Source organism: Aythya marila, assembly GCF_965140915.1.
Source record: "Aythya marila genome assembly, chromosome: 1".
NCBI lineage: Eukaryota > Metazoa > Chordata > Aves > Anseriformes > Anatidae > Aythya > Aythya marila.
Genome location: NC_139042.1, coordinates 44543979 through 44565449, shown reverse-complemented (window position 1 = coordinate 44565449; position 21471 = coordinate 44543979). Strand labels below are relative to the sequence as shown.

General features: G+C 40.3%; 1 protein-coding gene across 4 annotated transcripts in view; it reads right to left on the bottom strand.

The window, feature by feature from the left end:
- SCEL (sciellin) overlaps positions 1–16722 on the bottom strand; it is a 77884-nt gene extending 61162 nt beyond the window's left edge. For 2 of the 4 annotated variants that reach the window (XM_082752846.1, XM_082752850.1), the window contains exons 1-2: positions 16543–16722; positions 13758–13884 (exon numbers count right to left, since the gene is read on the bottom strand). The gene's annotated coding sequence lies outside the window, so the exon portion shown is untranslated. Of the gene's footprint in view, positions 1–11158; positions 11197–13757; positions 13885–16542 lie in introns of those variants that run through there. The other 2 variants (XM_082752847.1, XM_082752848.1) reach the window with 2 other exon arrangements.
- Between the last annotated feature and the right edge of the window lie 4749 nt (positions 16723–21471).

The following is a 21471-nucleotide window of genomic DNA, read 5'->3' as shown; positions in this document are numbered from 1 at the left end:
AATACAAACTTCTTCTTCCCTCTTATTCTGAGTAAATTATTTTTTTTTTTTGAAAAATTGTTTTAAAAACTGTAAGTAGTTTGGAAAGAATGTTGACAGAAACAGTCTTTCAAGTGAGTTTTAATGTTCAGTACGTGAAGGGTTGGGCTGAAGATTTTTTCATTTATTTTTGATGCTGTTGTTTTTCATTTGTTTGTTGTTGCTGTTGTTAGGTGCAAGGGAAAGGAGGCTGGGCTTTAAAACAGGATGTTTCCAAAATAATTTGTGTGTTATTAGAAGGAAAAGAGTCTGGACAGAATTATAATTATCTGGATGTAATCATGGAGACCCAGATCAGTTCCTGACATTCCAGATCCTGCCATGGTGCTATGCATTCCATGAAGAACCCAGTAATTTCAAATGTGGGCTGCTCCGGATCCTTTTTCAGGCTATTAGCCTGAGAAAACTAAATTAAAATTAATGCCTAAGTAAATAATCTGAATTCTACTCAATGAAAGGAGAATCCAAACTGGTGACAGCTATGTTCAAACACTCAGTTCCTCAGTGCTGGGCAAGACTTTCCAAGCAGGCCTTGCTTAACAAAATAGCAAGGCAACATCTGAAGTCAGACTCCTGCTTCTACATTTGTCACCCAAGACTCCACTAATGAAATTCATTTCACTCTAATGTAAATGACTAAAGTAGGTCAGAGCACTGGGCTCCAGGAGTTGCTATTTCTTTCCGCTGTCTTGAAAGGGAGCCTAAGATGACAAGTCAGATGTAGGCATCCACACTGTAAACACATAGACATGTCAGATGAATCCCATGTAATGGCAGGATTTCAAATTAAATTTTGCTCTTGCAGAAAGCCATGATTCTTGCCAAATTTCAAACAAAAGGAAACATGCATGCAGATATTTTTTTTCCTCTGTCTCTGGCCAAAATTGTTGCAAATAGTTGCAAATCTTATTCTGCACCCTTGAAAATAACAGCACCTATACTAAATCAAAATTCGTCTAATCTTCAAGCAAACTGCATGTCCTGTGATGCATTGTAGAAAACAGCTTTCCAGCAACACTGTGGCCACTTACAGAAAAAGCATGGCAAGGAAACTGTAAACTGGGTATGTTGGAGTCTAACCCACAGAGAACATGCAAGATTAGTGGACAGAGAGAAAACAAACAAACAAAAAAAATCATTGAGTTTTTTAGGCAATTCCTTCCCTCTCATTCATGGGTACAAAGGGAATATTTCTAGAAGGAATATGTTAGATCTTTCTGGATTCAAACCCTCTCGCTATACTAAAACTAAAACTTTAATTTTTAGCTGTCTTGCAGTTAATTTTTTTTTCATTCTGTTCAGAGTCCTGAGCTGCAGATAAACCAGTACAATTGAGATTTGACATCATCTATGTATCTGTGAGCAGAACCTCCATAGTATTGTGCCTAAATCACAGTATTTGAATTATTTATCTTTTCTCAATTTTTATTTTGAAACTTTCAATTCTGCTCTAGAATATTTGAAACTTTTAAACCCGTAGTGGTTTTACCATTTTAAGTTGCAGAAGAAAGTTCCATGTCAGTGAGCTATGCTGTAGCTTAATTATACAGCCAGCATGGGTGTGTGAGAATAGCCACCACATACTAGAGAATAAATTGCTGGGTTTGGTTTTTCTTGATTTACAAGTTGCTATATGAGGCGCATGTTCCCAGGGAGTGGTGAAAAGTAGGGGTGTGTTAAACAGGTTTAAGAACATTTTAAAGAGACACAGTCAGGTTTGAGACATAGTAGATTTGGTGTACTTCCTCCTTCCTGCCAAATAACATTTTCTGTTTCGGTGGTTAAAAACAGTTGAGCTGCACCCTGTCTCTCTGTTTAAGTGATACCACAAAATCCAGTGTCGCAGTATGTGTCACGCTGGTCTCTCTCTCTGTCTTTTTTCATTTTTTGTCATCAGTAAGGAAATGAAACTGCCAAAACTGCTGGTCTTCATGCTCCTTGGAGAGCAGAATTCACATGCCATTGAGCTCAGCCAGTAAAATCTTGTGGTTTTCTGTAAAAATAGCTGTGGTGAGGACACACAACAGTTGGATCAAATTATTTCTCCACTCAGAGCAGTACAGAAGTTATTTGCCAGTGTTGCTTGGGCCACTTGTTTAGTGTCTGAAATACCCCAGTGTGAAACCTGGTTTTCAAGTTCCCAGGTACAGAATCACAGAATCACAGAATTTCTAGGTTGGAAGAGACCTCAAGGTCATCGAGTCCAACCTCCAACCTAACGCTAACAGCCCTCCACTAAACCATATCCCTAAGCTCTACATCTAAACGTCTTTTGAAGACTTCCAAGGATGGTGACTCCACCACTTCCCTGGGCAGCCTGTTCCAATGCCTCACAACCCTTTCAGTGAAGAAGTTCTTCCTAACATCTAGCCTAAAACTCCCCTGGCTCAACTTAAACCCATTCCCCCTCGTCCTGTCACCAGGCACGTGGGAGAACAGGCCAACCCCCACCTCGCTACAGCCTCCCTTGAGGTACCTAAAAAGAGCGATAAGGTCGCCCCTGAGCCTCCTCTTCTCCAGGCTGAACAAGCCCAGCTCCCTCAGCCGCTCCTCGTAGGACTTGTTCTCCAGGCCCCTCACCAGCTTCGTCGCCCTTCTCTGCACCCGCTCAAGCACCTCGATGTCCTTCTTGTAGCGAGGGGCCCAAAACTGAACACAGTACTCGAGGTGCGGCCTCACCAGAGCTGAGTACAGGGGGACGATCACCTCCCTAGCCCTGCTGGTCACGCTGTTCCTAATACAAGCCAGGATGCCGTTGGCCTTCTTGGCCACCTGAGCACACTGCTGGCTCATATTCAGCCGACTGTCCACCATCACTCCCAGGTCCTTCTCTGCCTGGCAGCTTTCCAACCATTCCTCTCCCAGCCTGTAGCTCTGCTTGGGGTTATTGCGCCCCAGGTGCAGGACCCGGCACTTGGCCTTGTTAAACTTCATGCAGTTGACCTCAGCCCATCGGTCCAGCCTATCCAGATCCTCCTGCAGAGCTTTCCTACCCTCAAGCAGATCGACACACGCACCTAACTTGGTGTCATCTGCGAACTTACTGAGGGTGCACTCGATGCCCTCGTCCAGATCATCGATGAAGATATTAAAGAGGACCGGCCCCAGCACCGAGCCCTGGGGGACGCCACTAGTGACTGGCCTCCAACTGGACTTGGCTCCATTCACCACGACTCTTTGGGCCCGGCTATCCAGCCAGTTTCTAACCCAACGAAGCGTGCGCCAGTCCAAGCCAAGAGCAGCCAGTTTCTTGAGGAGAATGCTGTGGGAGACGGTGTCAAAAGCCTTGCTGAAGTCAAGGTAGACCACATCCACAGCCTTTCCCTCATCCACCCAGCGCGTCACTCTGTCATAGAAGGAGATCAGGTTCGTCAGGCATGACCTGCCTTTCATAAAGCCATGCTGACTGGGCCTGATCGCCTGCTTCCCCTTCAAGTGCTGCATGATGACTCTCAGGAGGATCTGCTCCATGAGCTTTCCTGGCACTGAGGTCAAACTGACAGGCCTGTAGTTTCCTGGGTCAGCCCTCCGGCCCTTCTTGTAGATGGGCGTCACGTTTGCTAGCCGCCAGTCGATTGGGACCTCCCCCGATAGCCAGGACTGTTGATAAATGATGGACAGCGGCTTGGCCAGCTCCTCTGCCAGTTCCCTCAGTACCCTTGGGTGGATCCCATCTGGCCCCATCGACTTGTGCACATCTAAGTGCCGTAGTAGGTCACCAACCAGTTCTTCATGGATAATGAGGGCCACATCCTGCTCCCCATCCCCTTCCACCAGCTCAGGGTACTGAGTATCCAGAGAACAACCGGTATTGCCGCTAAAGACTGAGGCAAAGAAGGCATTGAGCACCTCCGCCTTTTCCTCATCTCTTGTAACTAAGTTTCCCCCCGCATCCAGTAAAGGATGGAGATTCTCCTTAGTCCTCCTTTTTGTGTTGATGTATTTATAGAAACGTTTTTTGTTATCTTTAACGGCAGTAGCCAGATTGAGCTCCAGATGAGCTTTGGCCTTCCTAATTTTGTCCCTGCACAGCCTCGCTACTTCTTTAAAGTCCTCCTTAGTGGCCTGCCCACTTTTCCAAAGCTTATAAACCCTCTTTTTCCTCCTAAGATCAAGCCACAATTCTCTGTTGAGCCAGGCCGGTCTTCTTCCCCGCCAGCTCGTCTTTGGGCACGTGGGAACAGACCGTTCCTGCGCCATTAAGACTTCCCTCTTGAAGAGCGCCCAGCCTTCCTGGACCCCTCTGCCCTTCAGAACCGCCTCCCAAGGGACTCCACCAACCAGTGTCCTGAGCAGCTCAAAGTCAGCCCTCCGAAAGTCCAATACAGCGGTTTTACTGGTCCCCTTCCTGGCCTCGCCAAGAATAGTGAACTCCACCATTGCGTGGTCACTCTGCCCTAGACAGCTCCCGACGATCACGTCCTCCACCAGTCCTTCTCTGTTTGTGAAGAGAAGGTCTAGCGGGGCACCTCCCCTGGTAGGCTCACTAACCAGCTGCGTCAGGAAGCTATCTTCCACGCTCTCCAGAAACCTCCTAGACTGCTTTCTCAGGGCTGTGTTGTGCTTCCAGGATATGTCAGGGAAGTTGAAGTCCCCCACGAGTACAAGAGCTGATGATTTTGCAACCTCTGTCAGCTGCCTGTAGAATTCCTCATCCGTCTCCTCATCCTGGTTCGGCGGTCTATAGCAGACCCCGACCAGGACACTAGCCTTGTTGTCCCTGCCGATCCTAACCCAAAGGGACTCGACCTTGTCATTCCCAACCTCGAGTTCTACAGCCTCGAAAGACTCTCTAATATAGAGAGCCACACCACCACCCCTTCTATGCTGCCTGTCCCTTCTATAGAGCTTATAGCCAGGCATTGCAGCACTCCAGTCATGAGACTGGTCCCACCACGTCTCCGTGATGGCAACCAAGTCGTAGCCTGCCTGCCGCACGATGGCTTCCAGCTCCTCCTGTTTGTTACCCATGCTGCGTGCATTGGTGTAGATGCACTTCAGCTGGGCCATTGCCTTATCCTCCGGCCTTGCCATTGTTCCCCCTGGCACAGCCCCAACAATGCTAGCCTCAGCCCCATCCCCCTTCCTACCTAGTTTAAAGCCCTCTCAATGAGCCCTGCCAGTTCCTGGCCCAGGATCCTTTTTCCCCTAAAAGATAGGGACCCGTCTGCGGCCATCAGGCCAGGTGCTGAGTAAAGTGCCCCATGATCAAAAAACCCAAGATTTCTGCGTTGGCACCAGCCCCGGAGCCATGTGTTTAACAGGTGGGCTTTCCGTGTCCTCTCTGAACTCCTCCCTGCCACCATAGGGATGGACGAAAACACCACCTGCACTCCCGCTCCATCCACTAACCGACCCAGCCCCCTAAAGTCCCTTTTGATAGCCTTGAGGCTTCTCTCTTCGATGTTATCACTGCCCGCCTGGACTATCAAAAGGGGGTAATAGTCAGAGGGGCGTACCAGGTTAGGAAGCTTCCTGGCAACGTCCCTGACCCTGGCCCCAGGGAGACAGCAGACTTCCCTACGGGTAGGGTCCGGCCGACAAATAGGGCCCTCTGTTCCCCTAAGAATCGAGTCACCAACAACAATAACCCTCCTGTCTTTTTTGGTGGAGGCAGTCCTGAGGCGCGGAGTCGGCCTCCTCGCTCCAGGCATCCTCCTGGGAACATTTGCTACCTCTTCCTCACACACCGGCCTCTCAATCTCTAGGGCCTCAAACCTGTTGCGTAAGGGCACCTGGGAAGGTGGGGCCGGAAGGGGAGAGCATCGCCTGCGATGTCGAGCAGGGACCTGTTTCCATTCCTCCTCAGCTCCCAGATCCCCTCCCTCTGCCCGACGGGGACAGGGCAGGGGGTCCGCCCCCATTTGGGGAGTCTCACCTCGGCACCTCCCCTTGAGGCCCTGCAGGGAGTTACTCCAGAAGTCTATCTCCCGCTCACACTCCCTGATGGCCCTCAACCTCTCCACCTCCTCCTTGAGCTCCGCCACCATGCGGACCAGGTCATCCACCTGCTCGCACCTCACGCACGCAGTTTCTCTGCCTCCCGCCGAGAATCACAATCAAAAATCACATGTTGTTGAACTCAGATTCTCTTGTTTCCCAGATGTTTTGCATGGAGAATGAGCATTATTTTGAATCTTTCTTACACATAGTGCTGGCTTTGAACCTTGGAGAATTAAAGGTTATTTTCTCCTTCTGGGTAAAGATCTCTACTGGAACTAGAGATCATTTCAATTGAAAATAAGAACAATCTTTTTTGCTTTCACAAAAGATGAATGGAATATCAATTTCAATTGCTTGTTTACTACAGGAGAACAAAATTAGCAGAGCACAATGTATATACAAATTTCAGCATGCCATTATTGCAAATAACATTGAAGTTTTTGTTTGGAAGCATTTAATCTCACTTTCTTAGAGAAATTTTGTTGTTGTTATTGTTGTTCCTCAGCTGATAAATATGTTAAAATTTGGATGTTTTCCATTACATTATACTATATTACTTGAAGTGCTATCTTGTTCTATATAATCAAAACTTTTAGCACCAAAAGTTCCAGTAGTTATTTGAGAAAATACATGTTTTAAATTTGATCTTCCAAAGGTACTAGGTGAGCACCATGACACACACAAAGATCATTGTTAGTCAGACCAAAATTTAATCCATGAAAAAAGCACAATGGGGACATGACTTGCAAGTGCCACTGTTTGGAAGAAGGGGAGTAAATGGAAACAGAAATTTGAAAGTAGGTAGCGAAGTAGCTGAAGAGGAGTTGAAATAAATAGGAAAAATTTTATATTCTAGAAAATCTGTGATCAGCTGAGCAGTGATGTTGCATGAGAGCTATGTCATGAAAAATGTGTGGCATGTTAGCAATTCTTTCCACATGGCCTGTGGTCAGGACAGAGTAATATCTGAATTATGCTGCAGAAGTAGCAAATAAAGGCAAACGCACAGGATGAGGAAGGATGGTTGCTTAGCTGAAAACATGGGAGCTGAGAGATTTGAAGACAATACCGCGAATATACAGTCTGCGGTGGTTTGCACATCAGGCCAAGTTCATTGATAGCCTCTTATTGTAAATTTTCTAAGGATTTTGTGAGTTCAGCCTCCTAAATGGTCAGAGGTGTAACTGCAGTGACTATCTGTTCAGGAAACACCCCAGAGATTGCCATGAATCAGTGTCTCTGTCACTAACCTAACTGTACAGTGCAGTGATCCAGTAAATGGGTGCTGACAATAGCTTTTGTGGTTAGCAGCAAGGGCGCGGTTTCATTATCAGTTTAAACTGATCTAATACCACATTCCCACCAGAAGGAGCAGTTCTGCCTTCCTCGTCCTGCCCTTGGCCATGTTCATGCAATAGTCTCTTACATCAACTCAGTCATGTCAGTAAACTGATCCAATTCACTACAAGTCTCATGACCAAAAGAACTGAAACAAAGCCTACAGCAAAAATAAATAAACAAATAAATAAATAATAGAATAAGTAAATGAAAATATAAGAGAGAAGGAAAAAAAAAAAAAAAGATACTGGGTAGGGCAACACCACTCATTTGTCAGGGTACTATTAGGTTTACACCAGTCATGAAGCCATCTTTTAAAGCTAGTACGTTAATTTAGCAACTATTGAAACAAAAGGACAGTTCACACCTCAAAATCAGTATTTTAACTTCTCTGTAAATTCAGTCATATGGGTTTTAGTCATAATCTTCCTCCATAGTACAGAGTATTTTCTCTGCCCTAGCAGCTACAATCTTACAAGAGAAATTTCCCACAGGATTTCAACCTAAAGGACATGCCATCTTTTAGAATGAACAATCTATCTTCAGATAGATTCTTCTGCTTCTTTCAGAGTATGTCATGATTTTCATAAAGTCTTAAAATACTGTGCTAGCTTTCCTCTCATCTACAAATCACATCTTGCTTATATGTCTAAATGTATACATATGGGAGAAGCATTTGCCAAATATTATCCATACATCATATTTTCCATATGGAAGAACTTTTCTTTCTTGTCTCAAAATTTGTCTCTATATTAGTGATCTTTGATATCTTCCAAGCACTATTGGGAAGGACAAAACTAGAGGATGGGATGTGAGTGATAGGAACCATTATCACTTTAGGCATTAAGGAAGTCAACTCACCACTAAATTGGTCAACAACTCAAAACTGAAAAGAAATACTTTCCTATGTTTTTACACTACTACACTTGCAGGCAGACTCTAATCAAATAATAGGATCAATTCACTGAAGCACAGAATTGTTGAGGTTGGAAGGGACTTCTTAAGCTCATGTAGTCCAACACCCCAGTTTAAGTATGATCAACTAGAGTATGTTGCCCAGGATGGTGGTCTGGTTGAGTTTTGAATACCACTGAGGATGGAGACTCCACAGCCTCTCTCGACAATCTGTTCCCATGCTTGACCACACCACATAGTAAAAAAGTGTTTTCTTGCATTCAGATGGAATTTCAAGATTTTCAGTTTCTTCCCATTGCCTCTTATCCTGTCAGTGGGCACTAATGAGAAGAGTCTGACTTCCTCTTCTTGATTCCCTCCCAGCAGGCATTTATTCACATTGACGAGATTCCCCTGAGACCTCTCCAGGCAAAACAGTCCCAGCTCTCTCTGCTTTTCCTCACGTGATAGATGTTGCCAGCACTTAATCACCTCTGTGGCCCAGTGCTGGGCTTGCTCCAGTAAGTGCATATCATTCTTATACTGAGGAGCCCAGACCTGGACATGGTACTCCAGAGGCAGCCTCACTGGTGAAAAGTAGGGAGGAGGTCTCTTCCAACCTAGAAATTCTGTGATTCTGTGAATGATCACTTCCCTCAACCTGCCCAGGATACTGCCGGCCCTTTTGTGCCATGAGGTTTCATTGCTGGCTCATGGTCATCTTGTTTTCCAGCTCCTGGGCAATTTCCACTCTAAGGACCTTCTCAGCAAAGCCACTTTCCAGTCAGCCAGCCTCCAGCATGTACTGGTGCCGGGGGTTAATCTTCCCTGGATGTAGGATTTTGCCTTTACCCTCGTTACCCATGCTTTTACTCCATGAAGTTGAACTTCATGAGGTTACCCTCTGTCTCATTCTCCAGTTTGTCAAGGTCTACAACCACCTGGCACATCAGCCAGCCCACCCAGTTTTGTATCATCTGTGAACTTGCTGGGAGAGCACTCTGTTCCTTCATCCAGATCGTTAACAAAGATGCTAAACAGTATTGGCCCAGTGTTAAGCCCTGGGGTATACCACCAGTAACTTGATTAGGTTAGACTCAACCATCTATAGCATATTCTTTCCTTCCTCTTATGAGTGTCAATTTCCTAAGCTGTATGTACACTGTATAAATGGCTACTTCCCAGAAGATGAAGCCAGAATTACTAACTTTAAAAAGAGTCCACACTTTCTCTGTAATTATGTACACCTTTTCATCGGACAGTGCTAACCTGTTTCCTTCCTTTTTTACTCCCATCCTTACCACATCCTATCTCTGACAACTATGGTTGGTAAAAAAGATTAAGGGCTTCCCTGAGCTTTTCATGTAATAATGAACAAGACGGAAGGAGGTAATCACACGTACATTTGCAAATCTATTATTATAAAGTCAATGAAATGTAAACTATCTCCTCTTCTGCCTTATAATTAATTAATTAATTATGAAAATGTACCGATTTATTTTCATTCTTCTGTTGCAACAGAAGTGACTATTAAGAAGTTTGTGAAAAGAAAGTATAGTACAAGCTCAAAAAGTGAAATTCATGTACAAGAGACTTCTTAAAAATAGATAAAAATTTCTGTTATGAGCAAAGGAGATAAACATCATAAGAAGGCATATTTTGATGCTTTGCTCTGAGCCAAATAAATTTAGTCACTTGCAGGATTGTGTAAGTACTAAAGATGTTGATCTGTGAAGAACAACCAAGCTAACCTGAATTCACAGGCACAATATCTCATAAGCAATAGAACTATGAAAGCTGGAATACATAACAGCTTTGATTTATTCAACAAGATACAGAATATGCATTCAGGCAAATATACATCTACACATTAGAAGCAGACATCATAGATAATGCACAGATGAGGGAAACTTTAACAATAAATTTATATATTTTAATTCCACAGTATACTTCACAATTGTAAAAAATAAATAAATAAATAAATAAATAAATTAGTTTACTGAGCTTAAATATGGTCCTGTAAAAAATTAATGTTCCATATGACAAGCTTTCTCTATAGTTGTCATGAGCAGCATTCCATAATAACAGGAGGAGTTCTACTTATACAGAGTCTCTGAAAACAAGGCGGCTGTGTGTCTGTGTGTCCCTTGTATTACTTTCTCCACAATTTGTTTTTACTAGAGTAGTCCTTAGTCAGAACTTTGAAGAAACAATGGTGGACACTAGTCTGTTTCTGGTCCCAGATGGATAGACCTCAGGAAAAGGTAACAGCTAGATGTAGGAAATCCCCCACCCTCAGTGTTTTTGTATTGACTACTCCTAAGTGTCTACAAAGAAAAAGTGAATTTCAAGTAGCTCCATATTTGGGTGTCTCTGTTTCCATGCCTCATTTAAGGTCTCTGACTCCATACAAAGCTGACTCAGAGCTTTGCATGCCAGTGTAAGTGGCAGACACCTCCCTGAATGCTGTGGCTATATCTGACTTTCCCTAAACTGCTCTGATGTTCTTGCTGAGACCTCCAAAAGTTCTCCCCATAAAACCTGGGACACATGGAAGTTCTGAAATCCTCACGAAACAGCACCAAACACAAGGGGTTAGATTACTCCCTTTTAAAACGTTTATCAGCAGATAGGATTTTTCAGTCCACTTGCTTAGGCATGTGCAGGTGTGAATTCTTATGAGTCCTGGGCTGCTCTGCCCACAGCTGTTGCTGCCCCTACTTCCCAGCCCACTGTGATGCCTCCAGGTTATGGCAACTGATACATTTGCTACATCCAACCTTCAAGCAAGGATCAGGCTTGGGAGCTTGGCTGTATTTCACACATAGTACAAGAGATTGAAAATTTGTGAACAGTTAATTCATTATTTCTGGTATCACCAGACTGTTCTAGGTATATGAACAGCTTTATTAGCTTCATGCTAGAGGGTGAGCCATGCCCTTACGTCTGACTGCAGATCCTTGCAATGCAGATCCTTCCTCTGAGGCATCTGACTGAGCTCTGTCAGAAATAAGTTCCTGGCCTGGATGGTTCTTTATGTCTAATCTAGTGTGGCCATTCCTCTGTAATGGAAAGCATCAAAAAAGAACATTAGTCAAAGGTGCCCTTCTTTCTACTAGCCTTCTTAATAGAAAAGAGTGATTCAAAATATATAGTACCAGCATTAAAATGTTGCAAAAATCAAAGTCAGCTTCCTCCTTACTTTACACTCTAATAATTTATTTAGTTTTCCACAGTATCTCTCATAAAACATTTTCATCCACATACTCATTAGCCCAAAGATCCCAGGACAGGATTGTATATACAAGGCTGAAGAGGATACTTAGTGCTAATTTAGTTTAATCACAGTCTATTTGCATAAATGCAGTCCTCCAAGGAAATCTATTTATTTTGCCAAGAGCAGTTCCTTAAAGGATGATAGGGTAAGAAATATGACACCTATTATTACAAATGATTACTTAGAGGTGAATGTACTGATTTTAATTATATCAGGTAATCTTGAGGTTTCCCATACCGTCAAAAATAATTTACTCTGCTTGCACTAATTTATTGTTGGTTTTAGATACTGGCAGTATGTTTTTTCCTCCTGTAGCAAAGTCCTGCCTTCCATCCCCTCGAAGGGAAACCATCCCAGTCCCACTCTACTTAAAGTACCATAAAAGCTGAGATTGTCTTCATATGATCAATATATGATATGCAAAATAAAATAGCCCCTCAGCTTACCATGATCCAAAACAAGAGCAGCTGTTCCAAGATGGGTGCATCTTCCCCATAGAGCTACGTCCACGGTGATGCCTTCCCTAGTTTACAGGTCTTGCCAGATGATTTTGGGACTCAGACCTAGCAAACCTACAAATCTAGCAAATCTCCACTTCAATGCAGGAATCTCTCTGGCAGGGATAGGGCTTTCAGGTAACAACAGAGAATATCATAAAATAGCGTTCTTTCCTTCCTAACCCTCTCCATGGAGTCGCCATTAAAAGCTCAATTCAGTTAAGATTATTTCACAAATAAGAAAAAAAAAATGCCATAAATAAAATTTGGGTTTACTACTCAAGCAGGAAGGTTGGGTAGTAGCAACTGATCTAGACTTGAACCATTCTGTAGCTCCAAGTTCAGACAGTAATGCTCACAGTTGTTAAAATAATCCAATATTTTTCTGATATTTCTATATTTCTGATAGACAACTGCTGACCTGTAGATCCATATGCGCTTAGTCTTTAGAGAAGTTAAATTAATTGGTTTTTTAATGTCACTATAAGCAGTCTGTAAATCAAAACAAAAACACATTTCAACAGAAAGGACTCTTTGTCTTACACGTCTATGATATTAATACACCACTTTACAAATCAAGGAAAAAGATTGGCTATGAAAATGAAATTTAAATAAAAAGTTTTAACTCTGGAAACATTAGCCAGCCTCTTGCCTATCTCTTGCAAAATGTAAATTCCCTTTTATTCAGAGTTCTCCAGCCACATACACGTATACCTCTGCATAGCTATCTGCCTGGTTTGGAGCAAGCACCTTGGTGTCTAAGCCACACCTCAAATGGGTGAGAAGTATCTACTCATTTAGAGGAGATACTTCCTCAGATGAAGGCCTGAAAGGAGTTGAGTGCAGTGCAGGTTGTTAAGCATTGCCTAATGCAGTAACCAGTGCTGGACACTTAAAAAAAAAAAAAAAAAAAAAAAAAAAAAAAAAAAAAAAAAAGGTGAAAAAAGTGATAACAACAGCTAGTACACTGTCCTGAATGAAACTATCCAAGAAACTATATCAAGAAACTATACCAAGAAACTATCAGTTAGTTCCTTAATCTGGACATTAACTTTTGCATGTGCTCAAAGAGAGAATGTAAGGGAAAACAAAAAAAAGCATTTTTCCTAAAGAAAAAGTCCAAATTACAAATCCTCAAGACAAGTAATTCTGTCCCCATACACATCAGACATTAGAAGATTGGATAAATAATAATTCTGTATTTTTTCAGATGATGTATGTGGTGCAGTTAGGTATTTTAGCTATTTTGCTCTAGTTACAAGAACAGGCAAATAAACAGAATTATTGTATCTAGAATTTTATAAGAAATGCGTAAATAAAAAATATCATATAGCTATCAAAGCTGTTGCCATACTTGTGTTGTATGAATTGCTGTCTGAGATTAGCAATACCAGTATATATTTTTTTTTACTTTTTGTAAGCATATGTAACATACTAAAATGTATAAGGCACAATTTATTTTGTCTTAGAACATAACAGAATTTAAAACATCACTGTCCATACATGCTTTTTATCTGTCCTTAAGCCTCCTGCTACATTTCACAAGGTAGAGCCACAAGCTGTGTATTCTTGCTATGTTCTATTGAACCTCCCAAACAAACCAGAAAAAATATTTTTCATAGTTCAACACAAAAATTTCTCTTTTATTTCTTCCTGCAACACAATGGAGTTTTTGAAGCCTCCAGTATCTGTTATTAAAATCTTATGGTTGTTATAAAGCATGAAAATACTTTACTGACATATGGTAAAGACTATACAGGTAAGTTCACCTGGAAACCTCCATGTAGTTTAGTGACTGCCTTCTGGACTTCATTCTTAGCACACACTTGCCCATGAGAGTAATGAATGTCTTTCAGTGACCACGGTGTGTTCATTTGTCTTCAGTTAACAGCAGACCTCACACACAAAAAAAAAAAGATTATATCCGTGAAGGATTCTGACATTTAGATCATAAGTGATACTCCTGCTCCTTAACAGACTGTGTAGCAAAGATCATAGTAGATGCTTGACATCCTTTAGTGTAGAATCTACTGCAAATAGTAGCAATACCGTAAAAGAAATATTTAATATTACTATATCCATTTGCTTATTTTTGATGCAAATCCCTCCTAGCTGAGCCCAATGCTGATCTGCAAGTACTGATTCTAGAACATACTTACAATTTAGTGTGATTTGCAGTTTGAACACTAGGTGGAAACAAAGTAATAAAAATAAGATCTGTTATCAAATAATCTGCAGCACAGCAAATGGAAGAGCTTTCTCCAACACACATGACTGAAATCCCAGAAGCCAGAAATGGCAGCTTAAACCTGCTTAATTGCACCGGAGACCTCTGTGATTCTCACTTCTTGGGCACAAGAAGAAGAGGAAATAATCTCCCTAAACTTCTTAAACTTGAACATTTGATTTTCTTTCCTTGATGGCTTACTTTAAATTTTGGGATACGTGAATTCAAAATGCTCAGATGTATTTGTATTGATCGTTGTTCAAGTATTTCTGTGAAAATTGGTACCAGAATTCAACATATAAAATTTTTCCCCTCTTGTTTTTCAGTTTTGCAAAACTTAAGATTCAATACTTAGAATGAGCAGCTTTTGCTTGCTGCCATTTGTTTGTCACAGATAAATAGTTAAAATAGAAATGTATATATATATATTCCATCTCATGGTTATGCAACAAGAAAAGCACAGCAAGAAAAGAGTCACCCTCATTTTACTCTTTTGTGTAACACAGTTCTAGGAGCCTCTTTATTATCATTCCAAATTTCCTCAGATCAAGAAAGGGAACAGAAATGATATTTAGTTTTGGATGATAGCCATCTTTTGATGGCTTTAGATATTCTGTTGCTTGTGGAAAACTTGGCTCTAGAAAAATCCATATGCAGAATGCAACTGCAGCAAAAGCCCATAAGAAATAAAGAGGAATGATGTAGCATTTCACTGCAAACCACAATGCAGAACTGAGCTGCACAACAGCAGTGCTGGTCAGGATTTGACATTCAGGCATTTTCATCTTCTTTCCAGGAAAAAGCAATCTTAGCATAAGACCATCCTGCTGAAAAGATGCAGCCATGTTTTACACAAACTCAGAAGAGACTGGCCTAGTGATCCCTAGTCCCTTTCAGTACTATTTGCAGAATTTGAAATGGTTAAGAAGCTGGTATAACAGCAAGGGACAAACCTAGTTTTATTTATAGTTCATAACATAACTCTTTAAAATGTGAGTGGTACCCTGCCTGCATCCAGTATGAATACATAACAAACTGTGAGGTTTTCAGCAATATTTTCAGCTCTTCCAAATTTTTCTAATTTTTTAATTAATACATTCGTTATCCCCAGTACCTTGCTCTACTTCATTCTACATGTTAGTCCAAATTCTGCCTCTTTGTCCATCTTTTCACACAATAAGACAGCAGATGCTAGCTGGCTTCAAACAGGCTGGTTTTACAGACTGTTTGAAGTAGATTTCAACTGCCTGAGGTGACTTAGTCAATTGGCTTACATACCAGAGCAAGTATTCATACTGATGGAATGCGAGTCAAAATCTTAACTGAATTTGAACCTGTTGAAGCTTGGTGAATAACTAAGCCTATTGTTCCTGATCCAAGTAAATATAACCTTCTGTCTACTGAGTACTTCTATTCAATGTCTTAGATTAAATGATGTTGTATATATTTTCTAAACTCTATAGGAACAAATGCTACACTAAACTCAAAGAGTTTATCAATATCAAGTAGCTGCATAAGGCCTACTGTCATCATTCCTGAAGAAGGTTTGTGTGTGATGGGTGCAAGGACACAGATAGGGCAAGATATAAATGTAACAATGAAGTAAAAGCTTTGGGTTTGGAAGAGTTTTGAGGAAGTCAGTGTAGATGTCATTGAATTCAACCTACCGTTGAAAGACTGTATATTTCCTCAAAGCTTTTATAAAGAAAAAGATTCTGCGGAACAAACAGTGTCTAAGTTAGTTCTAGATATCTTTTAGAGAAGACACTTGTTAAAGAGCATGGAAATCTCCTTGCAGTACAATAAAACAGTGTCAATTATCCTTTAGTTATGACTGAAAGGGAACGAACTCCCAAATAAAATAAAGCAATTGTTAAATGTAGAATGGCAACCCATCCTTAAGAAACCATGTTCTGTATACATTCAGTATCATCTCCACTTGAAACAATACCAGAAAACTTTGGCATCTTTTCTATTTGTCTTACTATTCCCACCCTGCTAAGTATGTATGAATTGGATTTTATATCAATGGGTCATTTTAATACAGTCTATCTAAATAACTGATCAGTTTCCTGATATCAACTTAAAGAAGTCAATCATTAGGGAAGAGAATTAAAAAAAAAAAAAAAAAAAAGACATGGCAATCAGAGCCCAGATTACACACAGCAAGACTGGAAGGGGAAATGCTACTTGTAAATTTAGAAGAATCTATACGGAAAACACTGAGTATCAAACACAAATGCATTTGCTTGTTTGTTTGTATGTTTTTAAAATAATCCCCATTTCAAAGTTCCCCAGGCAAACTTAATGCTATAACATTGACTTACCAATTTTGGCACTGAAGAGAGTAGCTAGAAAGACTTGTCCAGATGCAAGAACTTCCACTGTGTGTCTATTGATCACTGATGAGAGGTCCCTTAATATGCCTCCAGTTACTACTTCCTATAGCTCGAATCCTTCTTCCACCAAGATTCAAGTTTCAGGTTAAAGCAAATTGAAAGTTTGTCTCTGCTGTTATCTGCTCTGGCTGGTTGGCAGTTGCTGCTGGTGACTGTGTTACTAGGAGTGGTTTTGGCTTTGAGTAGGATAGTTGTGAGTCAACATGTGGGAATAAATCCAGACATGCCCAGCTTTCCTCCTGCTCTGTAAACAAAGTGATCTGATACAGAAATCTGACTGGGATGATCTTTAGATGCAATAAATATATCTGCCCTTCTGACACATGAAGACTATCTTCCTACTGAACCCAGTAGGCATGTGACACAAGTTATTTTTTGAGGCACTCTAAATTGCAGTAACTTCCTTGCCTGCAAGGTCAGGTATTAGTGATAAGCAACAAGAATGGGATCCTTGCTGCACAAAAGCCAGGAGCAAAAATCCCATTGATCTCAACAGAATAATGGCATTGCCACAAGGCACTGCAGAGCACTGCAGTGAGGGGAGGCTTCCCACAGAGCCTATTTTCTTTCTCTCCATCTTACTCTTCTAGCACTTTCTTTGCATTCTTCCATATTTGTTTCCAGCCAGCTCCTTCTAGCAGAAAACCCCTCATGACAAATTTCCCTGGCCTGTTTCCACTCTTTCCTCGGACAGTCTGCCTTTAAATTCAAGTTTGTTTTGGTCAAGATAAATTCCAGCTAATAGTGTAATCTGAAATCTTTCCATACTTTTTTTTTTTTTTTTTTTTTTTTTTTTTTTTTTTTTTTTTTCCAGGAGAAAAGTTGCAGTGAAGCAATGGCCATTCAGCTGAGCTCTTTAGAGCATTCCTCTGTGTTACATATCATGGGAATAACAATTTGCTTTCCCAGGTTAATATCTCATGTTACACAAGTCTTGGCACTGTAAAGTATCTTTGCAGACAGACATTATTTTAAGCAGGTGACCAGCAGGAATCTGTGTTCATTCACAAAAGCTACTAAATGCCACTCTAAAACAAGAACTATGTATAAAAACTGTTGAAGGAATATATCAAACAGGCAAGCTAGAGCTGTGCTTTTCCAACAGAGGACTTCAGAAATCTGTGTTTCAAAGGCATAGAAATAAACTGTACATAGAAAGAGAAAGACATATCCATGTTCTTTGTAGACTCCTGCTATCTTCAATAAGGTAAACTAAATAAATAAATAAACAAATAATACACAGGCTGCAAAATGTTTGTTAAGAAAATTCAAGAATAAATGAAATTAGACAAATTTTATGCTAAATTAGACTAATTAGAGAAATTAGAGAATAAATGAAAATAGACAAATAAGAATTACTTCATTGAAGTCAGGATTTGTTCTAGAGTGTTTACTTATATCACCTACTCTACTCATCCACTAATGAATCTCCTTTTTTGTCCCTATGATACTGCACAGTCATAAATTATTATCATGAAAGAGAATACTTTGATCTTTACCTTGACATCCTGTAGAGTCAAGGCCATTGAACTGCTTTAAATTTTGTTTATAGATAATGTTTTTTCACATGATGTGGGTAATATTTTACTTTATCACACTGCAGTAGAGATTCTGCTTTATCAAAGATAATAGAAAACTGGATCTTTGCAGCAATGTTACATCTGTAACACAGTTATTTGCGGAATTTGTATGCAGGGCATAGTAAAATTTGCTCATTACTCAAATTAGGCCATCAAAGTGGCAGGCCATGGAGGAATTCTCACATGGTCCTCAGATCATTTTCCATCATCCTTTAAAACTGTAAAATTTATTTGCCATCTGATCCTTGAGTAAACAGCAATAAAGTAATCTCTCCCTTAGTTGTCGAAAAGTTTGACAGTCCTTGATTAAAACATAAGCATCTTAGATGCAGAACTGCTGCCTGTAGAATACTTTTAGAAGTAAAAGCCTTATCTAAAGCCAAAAATAGTTTATCTGTGTTGTTTGGTGAGCTTTTGGATGCTGGTCTTCATCTTTGTAACCGAAAGGTACTGAAAGTAATTTATTATGAGCTCTGTATATATAGACACACTCATGCCTGAACATACTAACCAGTTGTGTTTAATTCAGTCTGTATATCAAATCTCTTTTAAGTTATTTAATTAGACTGATGGTCTGAATGGTATTTTATAAGTGAATCATGGATAGCATAAACTATAATGGTAGCACACATACAAATAACCCAGTATATGTCAGTACTCAGTGGAGACTACTGGCACTTACACATTGATATATTAGGTTGACACAGGAATTTTCTATCAAAATAATTCATAACTAATGATATGTTACAATTTTAGCATAGCTGAATATGGGTTGATGGTCGATGATAAGTAGAAGTTTTAACAGCATTTTAATAAGACAACAGTGTCATTTAATGTCAGTCAACCATGAATGCAATTCTACAAAATGTACACTGCCTGCAAGACTGATTCTTGAGTAGTAATTCAGGACATGCTAATTTTATAATATCAGTGCCCCCCCAACCTATCAAAACCTTCGATTCAGTGCCCCTTGCAAAATGGCAGAAGTTCAAGAACATATCAAGGAGTGGAGAGCTTAAAGCAGACGCAGTCGCTAACAAGTATTATCATGCACTCAAAATAATTGCTACTAAAAAAAGTCAGCAGCTATCAAGCAGCATTTTAATCTTAATTCAGAATAACTACAGTATATTAAGCCCCTCCTCTCATTCATCCCTGTCTGCTGCAATTTCTACCTGGAGATGCTGAAAAATACTTCCCTTTCCAGCAGGAATGAAGGGAACTGTTGAACAACTCTAACCCAATGTTTTTTCCGAAATATACTGAAAAATCACAACAGTTACAAGGCGGCACAACTTCTCCTTCATTTTATGAAAAAAAAAGAAAAAAAAAGAAAAAAAAAAAAGTTGGATTTTGACTGATAGCATCCTCTTATATCTGTGTTTTAAATATAAGTCCATTTGGCATGTGGAAAACGAAATGTTGTCTTCCTACTTGCAATATACAGAAGCATGTGAGCTGTATCTTAAGAATGAGTTCAGTTCACAGTTTTGTGTTAACCTACAGTACAAAATCTCCTACAAATCTCCAGAAGACTGAACACAAATCATAGGCATGCATACTATACATAAATTGAAATAGACTGTTTTTGTTCTCAAATAGAGAACTCACAAATGAAAGCAGCCCATTCCCATGCAGGAAGGCCATGTGGTCCTTTAATACATTAAGCAGAAGGAAAATTTGACTTCATCAGCAAAGACTATTTCTTCCATACAAGGTAGCTCAGCCCCTAACTGCCTCCATCCATTCTTCAGAATTGAGACATCACATCATAAACCATTCCAAGCCAAAAAGGTCAAATGACAGTCTTAAAGATAGTGAGAAATTCTCATAATATCTGCTATGAACAAAGCCAGGAGCTAAACAGAAAGTAAGACGGAATAATTACTTTCAGTGTTCTCAGGTGCCTTGCTCATATTCACAACCATGAGAATTAAAGCTATGCATCACTCATTAACTAAGCTGTCTCTTTTCACAGGTTCGATGTAAGAAGAAATACAATTTGTGGAAGCACACACTGTCTTCAGGAGGACTCTCACCATATCACATAGGTTCATAAGTGCAGATGGGGCTATATGTGAAAGCTGCTTATTCACAACATACCAGGGGGAAATGTTTCCTAGCTTGCTTTGCTAGTGGAGAGCATGCAGGCTGGCAGACAAAGAAGTCAGCTGGTCACTTAAGCTTTGCACAACTGGTGATCTCACCCTCTCCTCCCACTATTACAGAGGAAAGGACTGCTACGGTTTGACTGATTGGTTTTATTTTATTACCTACTCTCCTGACATATGAGAGAAGTTAACGCCCAGTTCTTGGCCATTTAAATTAATTTTAAATAGTGCTGCTTGGAATTATTGGACACAAGCCAGCCGATGATGACCGTGCTTGGGATTTATTTTTTTTCTCCCTATAGGAAAAATAAAACAGCGCTGGACAGTTACATCAGAGCTTTTTAGCAATGCATTAATAAATCATGTGAAGATTACTGATACTGACGATTACTCACAAGCAATACTTTAGACTTCATGTTCCTGAAAAGAACCAGGTGCCTAAAACTATGTATTGCAAAGATTTGTTCTGAATGGAGAGTATTTGTTTTCTTTGTACTGTTTGATGGTATGGAATGAAGCAATCATTCATAGAAATACTATGAAAAGGTTATTATTTGTTTCAATATTATTTTTGTATAAACAAAGAAATATTGCAAATAGAATCTGATGTATTTTGAGAAATAGTTACTAATGAACAGATTGCATAGGATTGATCACTATTCATTTAATAATGCGGTTTAAATTTGCTTAGCAAGCAAAGAAAAATGTTGGGGAAAAAGTGATTCTCAGTGTCGTGGAAGACAGCATTATGTTGATGGTTATGTATGGAATCGAGAAATGGATACTGAAAAAAAATAAAAATCTACATGTACAAAATCTATATAAGTAATTTCTATGAGAATGAAAATGGGGAGAATATCTGTTGAATTATTTCAGAACTAGGCATCTGATCTACCTGACAATGGTATTCTGTGCATTGGTGAACTGCTGAAAAAGCACTTCATAAAGTTTGAATCCTCTGCTTCATCATTGTTTCATGGTGCTATATTCAACCCTGGATGTTCTGCCACCCTTTATTTTTTATATTGTTTTAAACTAACAAATGCTGCTGCTTTGATCATCTGCAGCATATGCCAAGGCACAAGACATACGCTCCAATGGTGCAGTTGTGCAACATCAGAAGATATCTTATTATGGGAGAAAAAAATATCTCTGCACTTGAGATT